We start from the raw sequence: 19,081 nt of genomic DNA on the forward strand, positions 1-19,081 counted from the left end.
GGAGGATCGGCGAGGGCCTGTGCAGTCATGGGACAGCTGCAAGGGGCTGGTAGAAGCCCCATGTGAGTAAAACAGTTATTTTATGTAAGGCTTAAAGAGAACCAGAGACGCCGGAATCGCGTGGGAGCGATCGGTGCGTATGGGGCTGGAGGAAGCCCCAGGTATGTATAAAATCTTCTTTCTGGGGCCTCTGTTTACCTTTAAGTATCCCTTTAAAGATTCAGCATGGTGGATATGTGTGATGGCAACAGACAAGCGCTCTCTACCACTCCTTACTCTGCCCACCGTAAGCCACTCTGCCCTTCACCACGCAATCATCCCTCATATAAACCTCCAATGAGACAGTAGACGTCTCTCTAGTACACCAGAGCGACGTGTTTGTATAGAGCTCATTCTAGTGTCAGCTCTACCAGTGTCACTTCCAGAATTAAGTTTGATGTTGATGGGTGACACAAATAATGTGTGATTATGCACTTTAACAACACCCTTTGTCTACCCTGCACTGAAAGCTGTTATACATATAGTACAGTTCATACATATCAGCACACTGAAATGCCAGCTGGTACATTCTTCCCACATTCTTCCCAGCTGTACTCAAACAAATGATTAAAAACACTTCTGCAAAAACTGTTTATTCAAGCCTTTAGGGGGTTAAACAACCAAATCTTTCAATCCATCTTCTTTCTTCAGGAGGTCTTTATCCTTATCCCCACCCCTTGGCAACAGCTCCACTGAATCAAGAATGGATCATCACAGATGAAACTGCGTGTCCATTTTCTGCTAAATGCCTAGTGACTGGGGAGCCGCTAACATCTGCATCACACACCTGCTGATGCTTCTTTACTGTTTCTGTATTCTCACTCAGACTGGTGTAAATGTCAAGCCAATACAGAATATCCCGCACAAACATTCACCCCATATATCACAATCACATAAGAAATGTTAGACATGCAGGTGTAACACCATATAATGTGCTGTTATTGTTATGTTATGTACTGCTGCCTTTAGAGGGCATAGTTCCTTTAAGACTGCAGAGAATTCTGGAAGAGAGGCTGGAGTGAGCAGAGGCTGCTGGGAGCTGAGGTGTGGCTGGTGTGCCTAGAGCCTGGGAGTGAGGTCTGGAGTGACTGGGACTAGAGATGGGAAGTTCGGATCTTTTCAATGATCCGAATGATTCGAATCGGATCATTGAAGAGATCCGGATCTTTGATCCGAATCTCGGATCATTTTACTACCGGAAGCATTCGGGGGTGAAATGAACAGCAGGACAGGTCTGTGGACAGGAGAAGGGGAGGGAGTGGACACACAGAGAAGGGGAGAAGATGGACAGAGGGCAGGGAGTGGACAGAGAAGGGAGGAGGGATGAGCAGAGAGCAGAAATGTTTGCACGTAATACCCACATGCTGCAATCATATGCTTTATGTCATATATTTCACCTATATGTTCATCTGTACACTTTGAAAGAAAAGGTCGCACAGTGAAAGAAAGCATTCCCAGAAGATAAGTGCAGCTGTTTAGTGCCGAGTGCAGGAGGATTATATTGCCTTTCAATCACACTGTCTGCAAAGTTACTGAGCTGTGCTGAGCCAAAAGCTTCCAATGTGTTCACTGTGCAGCACTACGGAACAGCCAGCCTATAATGGGCAGCACGTTATAGCCAGTATGTGTGCTCTACACATATCTGGCAGTGGCACCCATGTCCCCTCTCTCATCTACCTGTCTCCCTGCAAGGCTGGCTCCCATCCAACAGAGCGATCCATCTCTGCTCTGCTTCCAGGACCCCGCTGAGAGGGGGCGTGTCGCTCCTGGCCCCGCCCCTTTTGCGATCCGAATCACTCATTTTGATGATTCGGATGATCGACTCATAAAATAGATTCGGATCAAAGATCCGAATCGTTCATGATCCGGACAACACTAACTGGGACTGGATCTTTAGGCCTAAATCCATAGGACTGGCTTCCATTTGATTGCTGAGTGTGAAGAAGGGATCCTGTGACACAGATTTGCTGCACCCTGAGCTGAATCTTGCTGCTGGATCTTGGTGAAAGGATACAGCTGCCGGACCAGAACTGTGTGAACCTGTGAGGTTGGTGGAGTCTGGATTGTACAAGCCGCGTGGACTTCAGAAGGAACCATTTTAGCTGGATTACAAAATTTGTGAATCTCAATCTCCTCAAAACTTCTGCCTGTGAGTTCTGCACCTGCTGAGTGACCATTATCAGGGACTGGCCCTGCACCTCATGGTAGGAACCATCTTTGCAGTGATAGAGGGGCATTAACCTTGCTGAGAGGTTTGGGAGTCATACCACTCCTCTTACAACAAACTGTGGACAGTGTATGTCAGGACTGTTTGCCATAGCCTGCCATTCTGAACTGTAGCCTGGTTAACCTGTCCCCTCTCACATCACTGGCATCTATGCTGTTATTGCTGAGTGCATCAGGAGTCTTCTTGCTGCTGCACCTTCTTCACAACGCGCCCAACTGTGCACATAACGTTCCTTAAAGGGGTACCCCGAGTGCAACTGCACTATAGCCCACTGGCCAGTAGGGAGTTAAATAAGATTGTGCTACTGATTGCATTGTCTTAAGTTTGTTTCTTTGCTATGGTTGTGCGTCTTTCGCCAGTGTAGTGTGCACTCCTTTAAAGTGACACTGGAGGGGCGCAAGAGGTTACTACCGTGTGTTGATTGCAGTGTATTAAGCTTGTCCCTTTGCTGCGGTGCGTTCTGTGCCAGTCTAGTGTACACTTGTTTAGAGTGACACTAGAGGGGCGCAGGAGGTGGCTACCTTGGACATACACTTTCTATGCACTTTGAATGTGTGAAGCGTATTACTGTTACTGTTATGATCTTGCTGAGTTAACAAGTGTTTGATTAGTGCTATATTTTCTATTGCTTACTTCACCCCATTAGATCACGTTGGTCTGTGGGGAATAAATATATTGCATTGATACTGGTGTCTGCATGATTCTAGGAGGCAGGGTGCCACTGGAGGCGGTATCCACTAAGAGGCCCTGTTACATTCATTAGCGATCCAGTCTGTCTCGCTACATTTGGCGCCCAACGTGGGGCTCTCTTTGGTTCCGCCCGGTGACGTCTACGCCCCTTATCCCTTGAAATCAGACACAGTATGGAGTCAAGAGCTGCAGGAAGATGGTGTGAGAACCACCAAGCTGCCGTGGGATACTGTTTAGTCCTAGAGTTGCCAGGGCCTGACTGGACTGATGCACAGATTAGGAAAGTGGCTGAAAGACTACCAATATCTGGTCGGGGGTTCCTGTTAGATAGTACAACAGACCCAAGTGGACCAACTCAATTTGCCCTGCTGGAGTGGAAGACCCATGTCCCCCATGACAAGATGCCTATGACCCTCACAACTCCAGGCGGTCAGTTAGTTCAAGTGACCATTCCAAAAGGTGCAGCAGAAGTGGAAGCTGAAGTTATGGGGCCATTATCTGAGCCTGCCATTGATCAAGAGAAGAACTGTATTGGACCAGAAGTCCTTGAAGCATTAAGTAACCTACTGACAAAGTGTAGATCTCCTGACTATTCGCTAGCAAGCTGGGGGTACAGGAAGTTACGGTTGTTCTCTGGTAAAGTACCCACTCCCACTGGTGAAGAAGATTTTGAGGCATGGATGGACCAAGCCACTCAGGTACTGGAAGAATGGGATGTTCCTGAAATAAGCAAGAAGCAGAGGATTATAGAAAGCTTGAAAGGTCCAGCAGCTGACACTGTCCGAAATTGGAAGATGAGACAATCTGATTGCACTGCACAGGATTATCTTGATGCATTGCATAGTGTGTTTGGGAAGATTGATAAGCCCGCTGATTTACTGTACCAATTTGAACACACCTACCAGAGGGTTGTAGAAAAGCTGTCAAGTTATGTAAGGCGACTATACCGCCTCCTGCATCAGTTAGTGTTAAGTAAAGGAATAGACCCAAAGCAGGTGGATCGGGCCCGAATCCGTCAAATCCAAGAGGGATCACAAGCTCTTGACCCAGTGGTGTTCAAGTTACACTTGGGGGATCAAGTGGAGGTGCCAAGCTATCCTCAACTGATTAAGAAAATTCGAGAAGAGGAAGCATTACAAGATCTAAAGTCTGGGTATACTAGTGCAAGGCCCGTGAAGATTTCTCAAGTCCGTACAGTGGAGGCAGAACCAGTGTCTCAAAACAACTTTCCGGAGGATGCATCATTAACCAGTCTGTGGAAGGTGTTGACCCAAGTAGTACAGACACAATGCGAAATGCAGAAGACACAGTTGCGAGTCCTGCAGGCTCTGACATCACAGAAGACAGGAAGGTCCTCTTCTGATGTATCCAAGTACCAGACAGAAGCAATAGTCCCGTCAAGGGGAGGACCACAAAAAAAGACTGGTTATCGTGGTGGTGAGTTGGGTCACATCCAGCAGGAGTGTAGCTGGCAATCAGATTTCAACAGCAGGAAGAGGAAGACCAACCAGCTTGTGGAAAACCACTTTGGTAACAAAATCTCCAAAGACTTTGCCAGTAAGAAAGTGACTGAGCAAAAAGAGTCATTGGGAGCTGCACCCACATCAGGCTTTATGCGTACCCAATGCCAACAAATGAGGAAACGAGAGAAGAGGCCGAAAGCTTTGGCCAAATCTGCTTCTGAAGCAGGAGCCACCACATTCCCTAAAGATCTTTTGGGACCATCACCAGTGGTGCCAGTACAGATAGAAGGTGTATTCACTCATGCATTACTGGACACAGGCGCACAAGTGACATTGTTGTATAGAGACTTTTATGAGAAGCATTTAGCTCATTGTCCTTTACAGGCACTGGATAAGCTGGAGATCTGGGGAATCAGTGAGAAACAGCTACCATATGATGGATATGTGAACCTTCAGATTCAGCTGGGATATAAAGTGGCAGGAACTCAAGAAGTCCTGGATACACTAGCAGTAGTCTGCCCCCGACCGCCAGGGTCCTCACGGTACTCAGTGATCCTTGGAACTAATAATCACCTGGTTAGACGAGTATTGGAGCCCATCATGGACCGTTATGGGCAGCCACCTAGTCCATTGCACCCTTTGCTTCAAGCCGCATGGGAACAACTGTTGGTGGAGCGGGAGGCCCCAGCCCATGGGGTTGGAAGTGTATGGTTATCTCAGCGAGAAGACTGTCAGTTGATGCCTGGACAAGTGGTATGTCTGAAAGCTGAAGTGAGAACGACATGGGAGGAGTCAGTCCCGTTGCTGTTGATCGAAGGGGAGGAAGGATCTGGATTGCCGCTAGGGGTGGAAATTATCCCTGAGACTATCCCCGCAGAGGATTTGCAACGCAAGAATGGCAGAGTGCTTGTAGGAATCAGAAACACCTTACCACAACCAGTCATGTTAAGACCTCGGGCAAAACTGGGAACGGTGTTTGTAGCAAGCCGAGTGACGACCCCTTTTCAAGTGGGGGGAGAGGCAGAAGAGCTGGAGAACAAATTGGAGATCTCAGTTTCTCAAAACTCCCTTTTGCCTTCAGAGTGGAGACAACGATTGCTCAACATTCTGCGAGGACAAAGTGAAATCTTTGCACAACACGAATATGATGTCGGATGTGCAAAAAGTACACAGCACCGTATTCGCCTTCAAGATGACCGGCCATTCCAGGAAAGGTCAAGGCGGCTAGCCCTTGGAGACATTGAAGATTTACGGAAACAGCTGGAAGAACTCAAAAGAACTGGAATCATTAGAGAGTCTCGAAGTCCCTATGCTTCACCAATTGTAGTGGTGCGGAAGAAGAATGGTACTATTCGAATGTGTGTAGACTATAGAACTTTGAATCGACGTACTATTTCAGATCAGTATACCACACCACGAGTGGAAGATGTATTGCAATGCTTGGCTGGAGCTAAGTGGTTTAGTGTGCTGGATCTTAAAAGTGGATATCATCAGATTCCAATGCATCCTGAAGACAAGGAGCGAACTGCCTTCATTTGTCCTTTAGGATTCTTCGAATTCAATAGGATGCCCCCGGGACTCATGGGTGCTCCAGCCACCTTTCAGAGGTTAATGGAAAATACAATGGGAGATATGAACCTGCTGGAGGTGCTTGTGTATTTGGATGATGTCATTGTGTTTGGAAGAGACCTGGAAGAGCATGAGACTCGGCTAATCAAGGTGCTGGACCGGTTGAAGAAGGAAGGGTTAAAGTTGTCGCTGGAAAAGTGCCAATTCTGCCTTCCATCTGTAACGTACCTGGGACATGTAGTGTCGGCTGATGGTGTAGCAACGGATCCTTCAAAGGTTGAAGCACTAACAACTTGGCCAAAACCTAAAACAGTTTCTGAGCTCCGTTCATACTTGGGTTTCTGTTCTTACTATCGAAGGTTTGTCAAAGGCTTTGCACAGATCGCAAGACCCCTCAATGATTTGCTCCAAGTGAAAGAAAAGGTGCAGGCTCCAGGGTCTAAACAAGATCAGAAGAATAACGTTCTGCAACGTGCAGGAAAAGAGTCTGTCATTGAGCAATGGACAGAGGAGTGTGACTCTGCCTTTGAGAAGCTTAAAAGTTGTCTAACCAGCACACCTGTTTTAGCTTATGCAGACCCTCAGAAGCCGTATGTCTTACACATTGATGCCAGCAGAGATGGGCTAGGGGGTGTTTTGTACCAGGAGCAGGAGAGTAGACTGAAGCCGATAGCCTTTGTGAGCAGGAGTCTGTCACCAACAGAGTGGAATTACCCAGCACACAAGCTTGAGTTCCTGGCACTGAAGTGGACTGTGGTAGAAAAGCTTCATGAGTATCTATATGGAGCCGAGTTTGAAGTACAGACTGATAACAACCCTCTCACCTATGTGCTGACCACAGCTAAATTAGATGCTACAGGACATCGATGGTTGGCGGCCCTTGCTAATTACAGATTCAGTCTCAAGTACCGTCCAGGCATGGCCAATCAGGATGCAGATGGGCTTTCTAGAAGACCTCATGATGTGTTGCAGCCTGAAGATGAGTGGCTAGAGGTTCCAGCCCCAGGTGTGAGAGCCATGTGCCAAGGTCTACAATGCGAGATTCGGACAATCTGTGCTGCTGAAAAGCTAGGACTATCACATGAAGCAATTCCTCAGAGGTACTGCAATATGGTGACATTGAAAAGCACTTCATTACCTGCACTGAGTTTGTCAGATCTGCATCACGATCAAGCTGAAGATACACTGTGCCGGGGTGTCAAAAAGGCTCTACATGAGAATAACCAAAACCACCTAAAAGATATCAACCATCCACTGGTTGGATTATTGCTTAGAGAGTGGAGTCATCTGAAAATGAAGAATGGTTTGGTGTACCGGTTAGCACCAGCTGCTGAGAACACAGAGAAATGGCAGTTACTGCTACCTGAAAAATACAGGGACATGGTCTGTTCCTCCCTTCATGATGACCATGGGCATTTGGGTGTTGATCGCACCCTGAAGTTGTTGCAGGATCGCTTTTACTGGCCGGGTATGAGACAGGATGTGGAGAATTACTGCCGGTCTTGCTCCAGGTGCGTACAATGGAAGACACAGCCAGTGCGAGCTGCACCATTGGGACATCTACAAAGCCAAGGACCAATGGACTTAGTGTGCATTGACTTCTTATGTATCGAGCCTGATGAGGGTGGGTTTGCCAATGTCTTGGTGGTCACCGACCATTATACCAGGTATGCCCAGGCCTTCCATACTAGGGACCAGAAGGCTATGACAGTAGCAAAGGTACTGGTGGAGAGATACTTCGTACATTATGGCCTCCCGCAACGCATTCACTCAGATCAGGGTCGAGATTTTGAAAGCAAGTTGATACGTGAGTTGCTGAGTTTGTTGGGTGTAAAGAAGACCAGAACTACACCTTATCATCCTCAGGGAGATCCACAACCAGAGAGATTCAACAGAACATTGTTAAATATGTTGGGGACCTTACCCAGTGAGAGGAAGGCTCAATGGAGCAAACATATTGCTGCTGTTGTCCATGCCTACAATAGTACTGAGAATGATGCCACTGGATTTTCTCCATACTTTCTGATGTTTGGGTGGGAGGCCCGGTTGCCAATTGACACTGTTTTTGGGACTTCTTGTGATGATACAACAACAGTCTCTTACAAGGGGTATGTGAAGCGTCTCCAAAAGAGCCTGAAGACTGCTTATGAAAAAGCTCAAGAGGCTGCAGAAAGGCGGGGACAGCAGAATAAGGCCAGGTACGACCAAAGAATCCGGATTCATGATTTAAAGCCAGGTGATCGTGTGTTGTTAAGAAATCTGGGGATCCCTGGAAAACACAAGCTTGCTGATCGCTGGAGTTCGCAGGTGTATGAGGTGTGTTCTCAACTGCCAGGTATTCCTGTATATCGGATTCGGCCAGAAGGACAAAGTGGGCCAGTGAAGTCATGGCACCGCAATAACCTGTTACCACTGGGACAAGCAGTGAGAATGCCTGATCCTGTGGCAGCTGAGCATGATCAAGGTCGTCAGTTGAGGAGGTCACAGCGGTTAGCCACACAGAAGGGGAGCATGGCAGCATCACCTGAGTGTGACCACAACACTGAAGAAGATGATGAAGAGTGGGGATGGGACGCACCCCCAGTAGGAAGATTTGTTTGGGGTCCTCTTGAGAATGGCTTAGATTTGAGGCCCGAAGATGTGAGTGTGCCACAGACTAGTCCAGATGTAGTGGAGAAAGATGCTGAGGAGAGCCAACTCAGAATAGAAGCGCCCGAGTTTGTCCCATCGAGTAGTCTGGAACAAAATGCTTCAGGCAATCTAGAAGACCTGGTGACTGAAAGTAATACAGATGGTACTCTTCTTTCAGACAAAGTTGAGGAAGAATTGCTACCAGTGGATATTTTGAAGGATAAAGAACCAGAAAGTCATACAATAATAGAACAAGAAGTTCAGGAAGAAAATGTCCAAGAAAGTCCATTGGAGAAAAGGGAGCCTCGACAAATTAGAGCTCCTAAAAGATTAACTTATGATTCTTTGGGGAACTGCAGTGAAGAGAGAGTATGTGCTTCACACCGAGAGATCAACGCCCATGTTCCCAAAACCATGAACTCAGGTCTTTCAGGTGGCACCCTGTATCCCTGTGGAGCCAAAGTACCTAGTGCTAGTTGGTGGGTTCCATTTAGTTATGGTCAGTATATCCAGACCATTTAGGTATGTCTATGTCTGTGAATTAAAGAAAAGTTGTGTAACTTTCCGTACTTGGGAGGACCCAAGCTTTTCAAGTGGGGGGCGAATGTCACACCATATAATGTGCTGTTATTGTTATGTTATGTACTGCTGCCTTTAGAGGGCATAGTTCCTTTAAGACTGCAGAGAATTCTGGAAGAGAGGCTGGAGTGAGCAGAGGCTGCTGGGAGCTGAGGTGTGGCTGGTGTGCCTAGAGCCTGGGAGTGAGGTCTGGAGTGACTGGGACTGGATCTTCAGGCCTAAATCCATAGGACTGGCTTCCATTTGATTGCTGAGTGTGAAGAAGGGATCCTGTGACACAGATTTGCTGCACCCTGAGCTGAATCTTGCTGCTGGATCTTGGTGAAAGGATACAGCTGCCGGACCAGAACTGTGTGAACCTGTGAGGTTGGTGGAGTCTGGATTGTACAAGCCGCGTGGACTTCAGAAGGAACCATTTTAGCTGGATTACAAAGTTTGTGAATCTCAATCTCCTCAAAACTTCTGCCTGTGAGTTCTGCACCTGCTGAGTGACCATTATCAGGGACTGGCCCTGCACCTCATGGTAGGAACCATCTTTGCAGTGATAGAGGGGCATTAACCTTGCTGAGAGGTTTGGGAGTCATACCACTCCTCTTACAACAAACTGTGGACAGTGTATGTCAGGACTGTTTGCCATAGCCTGCCATTCTGAACTGTAGCCTGGTTAACCTGTCCCCTCTCACATCACTGGCATCTATGCTGTTATTGCTGAGTGCATCAGGAGTCTTCTTGCTGCTGCACCTTCTTCACAAGGCGCCCAACTGTGCACATAACGTTCCTTAAAGGGGTACCCCGAGTGCAACTGCACTATAGCCCACTGGCCAGTAGGGAGTTAAATAAGATTGTGCTACTGATTGCATTGTCTTAAGTTTGTTTCTTTGCTATGGTTGTGCGTCTTTCGCCAGTGTAGTGTGCACTCCTTTAAAGTGACACTGGAGGGGCGCAAGAGGTTACTACCGTGTGTTGATTGCAGTTTATTAAGCTTGTCCCTTTGCTGCGGTGCGTTCTGTGCCAGTCTAGTGTACACTTGTTTAGAGTGACACTAGAGGGGCGCAGGAGGTGGCTACCTTGGACATACACTTTCTATGCACTTTGAATGTGTGAAGCGTATTACTGTTACTGTTATGATCTTGCTGAGTTAACAAGTGTTTGATTAGTGCTATATTTTCTATTGCTTACTTCACCCCATTAGATTACGTTGGTCTGTGGGGAATAAATATATTGCATTGATACTGGTGTCTGCATGATTCTAGGAGGCAGGGTGCCACTGGAGGCGGTATCCACTAAGAGGCCCTGTTACATTCATTAGCGATCCAGTCTGTCTCGCTACACAGGTGAAGCTCGAAATATTAGAATATCGTGCAAAAGTTCATTTATTTCAGTAATTCAAAAATGTGAAACTTATATATGAAATAGACTCATTACATGCAAAGCAAGTAATTTTAAGGTTTTATATGTTATCATTTTGATGATTATAGCTTACAGCTTATGAAAACCCCAAAATTGAAATCTCCAAAAATTTGAATATTACATAAAATCAATACAACAAAGATTTTGAATTGAAAAATGTCAGATCTTTGAAAAATATAATCATCTATATGTACTCAGTCCTTGGTTCGAAACCCTGTTACATGAATTACTGTCTCAATGCTGTGTTTTGTCTAACTAAGCTGCATATGACATCACACAGGAAATCAGCCAAACAAATCCAGCAAGCCAGGTAATTAACCACCTTACGACCGCCTAACGCCAATCAGCGGCTGCAAGGTGGCTCCCCCAGGGCCACGTAATGCCGATTGGTGTCAGGTCCGTGGGGACGGAGATTGCAGGCGATCGCACGTGCATCGCCGTTTGAGTGACGGAGCTCGCCGCTAACAGGCTTTTAGTCAGCATCTATTTACATTGTACAGTGCTGTACTGGGGACATCGTGTCACTCGGCTGTCCCCTGGAGAAGCTCCAAACGTGATCACCTCTCATAGGCTGATGCCTGTGAGAGAGGATCGCCCTGATTGGCTGTCGGGGGGAGCTATAAATAGAAAAAAAATACACATTTTTATTAAAAAATAAATCAATTAATTAAAAAAATAAACATGCCAGCAGCGATCAGAGCCCACCAACAGAAAGTTCTGTTGGTGGGCAGAAAAGGGGGGGGGGGTGTCCATCTGTGTGCGCAGTTGTATGGCTCTGCAGCGAGCTGAATAAGCTGCAGAGCACTGAATTAAAAAATAGCCTGGTCCATGTGTGTGTGCGTGTGTGTGTGTTGGGGGGGGGGGGGGGGGGGAGCCTGTGGTCCTTAAGTGGTTAAAATAATCCTAAAATGCTTTATGTGTAGTTCACATAAATTTATGCACAGAAAATTATGATATATTCCATACAATTTGCATTAAAGGATATCAGAGCTGAAATGAAAAGTAAAAATGGGGGGAGTAGGCATGTATATGAAGTAGTCCTCATGCCCACCGCCCCCCTCGTTCTCCTCCATCCACCTCCTTCTTTGTGCAAATGTCCTCTGCAGCTACTTCCTGGTCGGTTGGGGTCAGTTATTATTACACAGGTGCCCAGTCCGGCCGCGCAAGACATTCATCACGCGCCCGTGGCCAGGAGCGATCTGCGCATGTGCAAGACAAGCCTGAACTAGTTATTGCAAACCAGGATGTCCAGGAATTGTTAAAGAGACTCTGTAACTTTAAAAAGTGCCTTTGGGGGGTACTTACCTCGGGAAGGGTAAGCCTCTGGATCCTAACGAGGCTACCCCTGTCCTCCTCCGTCCCACGGTGGTTTCGCTGTGCCACTCGTAAGCCACAGCTGACAATCTGTCAGGCTGTGGCGCCTGCAATATTTACCTTCCCCGGCTCCAGCGTAGGCGCAGTAGCGGCACTCTGCTTGGGATCAGGCAGAAATAGCCAATCCCAATCGGATCCCCGATTGGGATCGGCTATTTCTGCCTGATTCCGAGCCGAGAGCCGCTACCGCGCCTGTGCTGGAGCCTGGTAGGTAAATATTCACATGCTCGCTGTTCGGAGGGGCCCAGCGAGACCACCGTGGGACGGAGCAGGATAGGGGAAGCTTCAATAGGATCCTGAGGCTTCCTCGTCCCGAAGTAAGTACCCCCCAGGGGCACTTTTTAAAGTTACAGATTCTCTTTAAAGTAAACCAAATTACATCTAAAATGTTTTCAAATTAAAACCTACTGTTTTAAATAGGCTACACTTTGCAGTGCTTAGAGCAGGGGTCCCCAAACGTTTTGGGTCGAGGGCCGGGTCAACATACTTCAGACTACTGGGGGGCCGGAGTATACATAAAATGATGTCTTTGCAGGCCAGACAGTGAAGCATACTCAGGTGACAACCTGAAGTCCAATTGGACAGCAGTGTCACCTGATGTGGAATTTGATTGAAAATCAGTGAATTACTGCTTTCTGGCTTCCATGTGGATGGGTGGTGCCAGCACTGTTCTATATATGGATCACCAATATTTAAAGATGTAGCTGACCGCATCTATAAGTAATACATTTTGTGTGTGGGGCCGGTAAAAAAGCCTCAGGGGGCCGCATTCGGCCCGCAGGCCTTAGTTTGAGGACCACTGGCTTAGAGCCTGTAGGTCTATTTTGAACTACTGTAAAATTATTTCTTTGTATTTTGGCCCTTCATAACTTAAAGCACAAGTGAACTGAGAGGGATATGGTTTCTGACATAATTACTGTATTTTATTTTAAACGATGCACATTGCCTGGCTTTCCTGCTGATCATCTGCCTCTAATACTTTTAGCCATAGACTCAGAATAAGCATTCCAATCAGGTGTTTCTGACTGAAGTCTGACTGGATTAGCTGAATGCTTGTTTCAGGTGTGTGAATCAAACACTACTGCAGCCACAGAGATCAGCAGGATGTCGGCCAACTGGTATTGTTTAAAAGGAAATAAATATTGTACCCTCCATATCCGAAATAAATATTGTAGCCTCCATATCCCTCTCAATTTGTGTAGGGTATCCTGTATCCGACCCACCTACCAAATACAAGGTACATCCGATTTTACTTCCTTGTATGCATGCATGACAGTAAGTAGTCATGAAAAAATCTTGAGAAATAGGAACATGTCTGGGATGCATCAGACTATGAGGGTATGCAAATAACTTAATCCTAAGCATTACTGCACAGCTTGCTTTGCCTGTATTTGGTGCTGCTGCAGCTGCTCACAATGGAGCATGCACTGTTGTGCTTACACATTGCCCAGGGCTTACTGCCAGTTAGCAGAAGGTGAAACATGTTAACAGATGGCTTTGTTAGAAGATATATTTATTACCTTCCACACAAGGCCTTAGGTGCAGATTTGAAGAGCTCCGCACTAGGAAAGAGACAGGGGTAAAAGACATCACAGTGACTAGAAGTGGAATTGAAACCCTGACTTTCTATAAACTGTCCAGTAAACCATCTGCTTGCTTCTCTCTCACTCTCTCTCTTAACAAGTTGTAAAATAAATAAATAAATAAGCCATTTCTGGGGGATGTTTTCTTGTGTTGAGCTGCTTATAAGCAGATGGCTGACTGTCTACATGCTGTACATATAACATCTTCAGACAGTAGACAAACTAGGGAGAGGATTATTCTACAAGAATACGCTATTTTTAGCATTTGAATATGAGACATGGTTAAGTAAGAAAGCATCCAGTCACCAGAGAAAGCATCCAGTCACCAGAGAAAGCATCCAGTCACCAGACATGCACTTTTACATGATGTGACATCCTGAGTGAACCTTCGTTGCTACCCATTTATCCAAGTAGCAATATGTGAGGAAAGATCTAAGAATTGCTTTTCTTACTGTAACTGTCAAGGCAAGGAGTTCAGACCTCCACTTAAATGCTTTCCTCTCAAGAGATAGTTTGATGAATGAGTAGAACAGAAGTTATCATGCTGGAATTTTATAAATTAATTTATCTTAGATTTGGTATGTTTCTTTTATCATGCACAATTATTATTCCAAGAAGGATGCAAGACATGTGACATCTCTTAAGAAGGTGGATACTCAGCCCTCATTGTGCTAATGGGCAAGGCTCTGCTGTATAAAGCTAATAACACGCTGGGGCGCTGCACTGCATATTCTGTAAAAAAAAAAAAAAAAAAAAGGATCACAAAAGAGGGGCCAAGTCATGGGTTAAACATGCAGTGCGACGCACATGGTAAAGCATACAGTGCATATGCTTCATGCAACTGTAAACGCACACATTGCCCCGTAACTCACAGCATGTCTCACGTTATTCCAACAGAATTGGTCGCATTGCACGCCTAACACACTGATGTAAAAATACCATTACAATATAATTGCATTGCGGTTGCTTTACAATTAAAGTATATTGTGCAATGCAATTTGTCACTGTGAGAGTATCCTTAGGGAACATTGAATATTAACCACTTTACCCCCCAGTGCTAAATTTCTCCGTCCCTCTGCGCACTGCTTCACCCCCAGGGACGGAGAAAGGCGCACTTATTTGTTTACTGGCTGGGAGTGGGCGGGGACCTCGCGCGCACACTCCAGCCAGCCAGCACAGCAGGTGACTAATTGGATGTTAGGAACAAGCGTTCCTAAATCCAATTAGACGCGCCGATTGCGGACACAATGGAGGCTGCTTCAAACAGAAGCAGTCTCCATTGATAACAAATGAATGTAAACAAACGTGTAGCGCGCGATCGCGCGCCCCAGCGACCCGCGCGCGCACACACCCCCGCTCTGCAGTGCAATGATTGGTTATGGGGACCCCAGTCCCCAATAACCAATCATATCACAGTAAAAAATGAATGGAAGCAGCGCTGCAATGTACAAATTGTGCCGGTGCTTCAGGGGTAAAACCCCTCCGTTGTGAAGTGGTTAATACATGCGACAGACTGTGAGAGTAAATTGTATTGTGGGTTTAGAAGTGCAACATCTGGGGCTGTCTGTCATCTTAATTCTTGCTTTACTATTTAATGACTCACAGACAGGAACATGCAAGCAGCCAGTGAAGAATCAAGACACATTTTATATCAGTGGGAGATAATACTAATGAAAGGATGAACATTACAACCCTAGACCTGAAGTGTGAGGTATATAAAAGCAGGGAAGGACACCTCAGTGGACGAAAACAAGCATTGTTTTATTCAATAAATCGTCTAAGCATTAAAGAGGATTGAACTTCCCCCAAATTAGTAGCTAATGCCCCCTTTCCCACAAGAAATATTTACATTTTCTCAAATAGATCATCAGAGGGGTCTGTGTGGCTGATATTGTGGTGAAACCCCTCCCACAGTGTGATGTCATGTTCATGGTCCTTTGAACCTCGTTACATTGTGGTAAATAATGGTTTTTCCAACTGGCAAGCAAGTAGTATCTCGCTCTGTGCATAGAACGCTCAGTAATGAACATTCTGTTACTGAAGGACCCGTTTGGTAAGCTTGCCTCCCACTCATATGTGGTACAATAGCCAATATACACTGTCGGTTTCCCCCTCCTGACCTGTTTTGCTTCCTGAAGTCATCAGGGATATATGTATATGCTTGTCATTTGCCTCTAAAACCTGTTAGACACAACCAATTTTGATTGGCCAATAATTTGTCGATTTTACCACTCCCATGTAGTATGAGGGCCAACAGATTTGGATTAATGTAAACAGATTGTGTAGATAAGCTTTCAGGTGCCAGTCTAGTGTTGGGGACCCGACAGGAATCTCTATAGACTAGCGTCACTCAGTGTACAAAACAGCGGATAACACACCGCAACAGAAATAACATTAAATTGAAAATGCATACACGTATAGGGCAACATTTTTCCTAACTAAATATGTCATTTTGGGGGAAATAAAAATGGACTTACAGAGAAAAAGACTTCGGAGTGTGAAGCCCATACACTAATTGATTTTACAACAACTAACATTTGTAAAGCGCTTTTCTCCCGTAGGACTCAAAGCACATAAGCATGGCTCAGACCAATAATTGGCTGATTGGTAAATCGTGGTACAAAGGAAGAATTCTATAAGTCTTGAAATACCAGGCTAAACAGGTGGCTTTTCAGTCTGGATTTGAATTCCAGGGAAGGGCTGTTTTTACTGGGTGTGGTAGGGAGTTCCAAAGGGTAGGGGCAGCATGACAGAAAGCTCTCTCTCCAAAGGTTTTGAGGTGCACTCTGGGGGTGACCAAGTTTATGGAACCTGCTGATCTGAGGTTGAGAGAGGTGTGTTGCAGCTTCAGCAAGGCCTTCATGTATCCAGGGCCCAAATTGTGCAGTTATTTGAATGTCAACAGTCCAATCTTGAAGAGTATTCTCCGTTTTACTGGTAGCCAGTGCAGTGAGTGAAGGATCGGTGTAATGTGACAGTGGCGAGGCTGGTTTGTTAGCAACCTGCAGCAGCATTCTTCCCAGCATTTACCCAGCAAATTCAACCGCTGTGATCAAATTTGCCAGAAATCGATGTCACAACATGTCCACATAATCATAGTTTTGATCGATTTTGGCCAGAAATCGATTAAAATGATCAATCGGCCTGGACGGAAGATCTAGCTTGAAAGTGTGTACATACCCTAATATGTTCCTAATGACGAATCTGTATGCACGACATGTGTTCTGACTCAGTTTGCTGTATGTTTGTTGCAGGTGTGAGACTGAGAGTCAAAACTGAAGCCGTTAGATCTGAACAAAAGCCAAGTAAGTTGCATTTTTAAAATATACTGATGGCTAACACGGTACAATACTCTACTGCTATTTTTAAAACATGTTACCAATATGACAACCTTTATGTTCTTCTCACCTTAGGGTCCCTCTGAAGCTGTGTCTCCACTGGTTTCAAACGCAGGCATGTGACATGTTTGACGTGTTATTGAAGCCTGTGAAATGTTTCTTGAAGGCACATGTGCTTCTACTTCCTTTTGTTTTGCTTTGTGTTGATATCAATATGGCATGCTGTGTTGTCATGTCAAAGCATCCTAACCCATAGAGAATGTTGTGAGAATGTTGAGAGCACTTCCTGAAAGCTGTGTGTGCTCTTCATGTTTTTCTTCCAAGCCTCTAACAAGCATTTTACTAGTGATTATTACATACGGTACTTTATTCCTTGTGCTTCAGGCTAGAGGGTTGTAAAGTTAGAAAAGCATGTATCTTACATAATATTACCACAAGTACAATGCCCAGTAATCACAAGGAGCTTAAATACATCAAGTCTGCTAGAGTTGGTGGAGAAGTAGCCTTGAGGCAGGGTTTGCACCAGATGTGACAACACATTTTAACCAATGGGCTCGTTCTCACCTAATGTGGTTCCCACATGGATGGAAAAAAATTGCTGCCTGCACAATAGTATCCCACACCGCATGCAAATCCTTTTGCCGACAGTGAGCTGCTGTCAGCTGACTGTGGGTGACACACAGTAAAACACGCGTTGCAGAGAAAAATCATACATGGAAAATGACAGAGGTTTTCTGCAGATTATTTTTCTTTGCAATGTGCGTTTCATCACGCCCTCAAGCAAGTCAGCAATGACAAGTCCAGTATGATTATTTTCTGGACTGCTTTTCTTAACCACTGACATTTACCACACCAGTCTGAATCTTACACAATAACAGCAATTAAAGTGTATCTGAACTCAAGTACAGAGACGATACTAACAATGAGGCTACGCTCTCAGTGGTGCGTTGCGAGGCAGCATAATAGACGCTTTGTAATGCAGTTTGCCCCACTGCAATGCACCACCTACACAACGTTCACAGTGCAACAAATGTGTTGCGGTACAACGATGCGTGGCATCGTAACACACTGCAACAGGGCCGGATTTACCATAAGGCACTGTAGGCATGTGCCTACAGGCGCCTGATGATGAAAAGGCGGCTCACTCCCCTACTCAAGTGCCTCCCTCCTTCCTTACCTATGCAGAGTCCCAAACTTAGTGTAAATGAAAGGTTTCTCATCCAACCTCCGCATTCCATTGACCAGATCTCTCTTCAGTCGGGGGAACCTCTAGCTACTTAATATTGATGATAGCTCTGGCTACCTAATACTAAGGGGCACCTGTAGCTACCCAGGGCTGGCGCTACCATTGAGGCAAAGGGGGCAATTGCCCCGGGGCCTCGACCACTGCTGAGGCCCCCGCATCGCCGACCCTGCTACATTCTGCCTGCTCCCCCCGCTCGCACTGCTCCCCGGGGCACTGCAAGTATAATAGCATCCATAATTACCTATTGGTCCCGGCAGGTGAGCTGACGGGCAGCGGCTGCACTCTGAGACACGCTGTCTGCCTCCCACTGTATGACCCATGTTTACACATGACGCACGGGTCATAGAGTGGGAGGGAGGCAGTGTTTCTCAGAGTGCAGCCGCTGCCCATCTTCTCACCTGCTGGGACCAATAGGTAATTATGGCTGCTAATATACTTGCAGGGCCCCGGGGAGCAGAGGGGTAATGGCGGGGGGAGGGGTGGACGGGGGCTAACGCTACAGTTTGCCACAGAGCCCCTTAAACCGGCCCTGTAGCTACCTATGAAAGGCAAGGGAAGTAAGGAAGAAGTGACAGCTGGGCCAGCCAGCACACTTGCGGTGCGGTTCGGCGGGTGTTTGTACGTTGAGGGAGGGCGAAGTCTAGGGTGCCAGGACATTTCTGCCTACAGGCTGCTGTGATGTAAATCCGCTGTGCACTGCAAGCAGTGCTTTACCACAAAATGCATGCATTAACGGTAACGGTAAAGCTTTTCATTGATTGTATGCTCCACTTTTTGTGATGCAACAATCGGTTAACGTAGGCGTTGCTTTCCTGATCCATTGGGGTGCGTGCCTGTTGTTCCCCAACAACTAATTAAGGCTTGTTTACCCGCACACAAATCTGGAAGCGGAATCACTGCTTTTAAAATGAATAGGCTGCTTTTCATTCGCG

At 46.1% G+C, this 19,081-nt stretch overlaps 1 long non-coding RNA gene across 7 annotated transcripts in view; it reads left to right on the top strand.

Annotated features, from left to right (window-relative positions):
* LOC137521583 (uncharacterized) overlaps positions 1-19,081 on the top strand; it is a 296,776-nt gene that overhangs the window by 108,683 nt on the left and 169,012 nt on the right. For all 7 annotated transcript variants that reach the window (XR_011022156.1, XR_011022153.1, XR_011022157.1 and 4 more), the window contains exon 6: positions 16,820-16,870. This is a non-coding gene — a long non-coding RNA (uncharacterized lncRNA). The remainder of the gene's footprint in view (positions 1-16,819; positions 16,871-19,081) is intronic.

This window comes from Hyperolius riggenbachi, chromosome 1, assembly GCF_040937935.1.
Source record: "Hyperolius riggenbachi isolate aHypRig1 chromosome 1, aHypRig1.pri, whole genome shotgun sequence".
NCBI lineage: Eukaryota > Metazoa > Chordata > Amphibia > Anura > Hyperoliidae > Hyperolius > Hyperolius riggenbachi.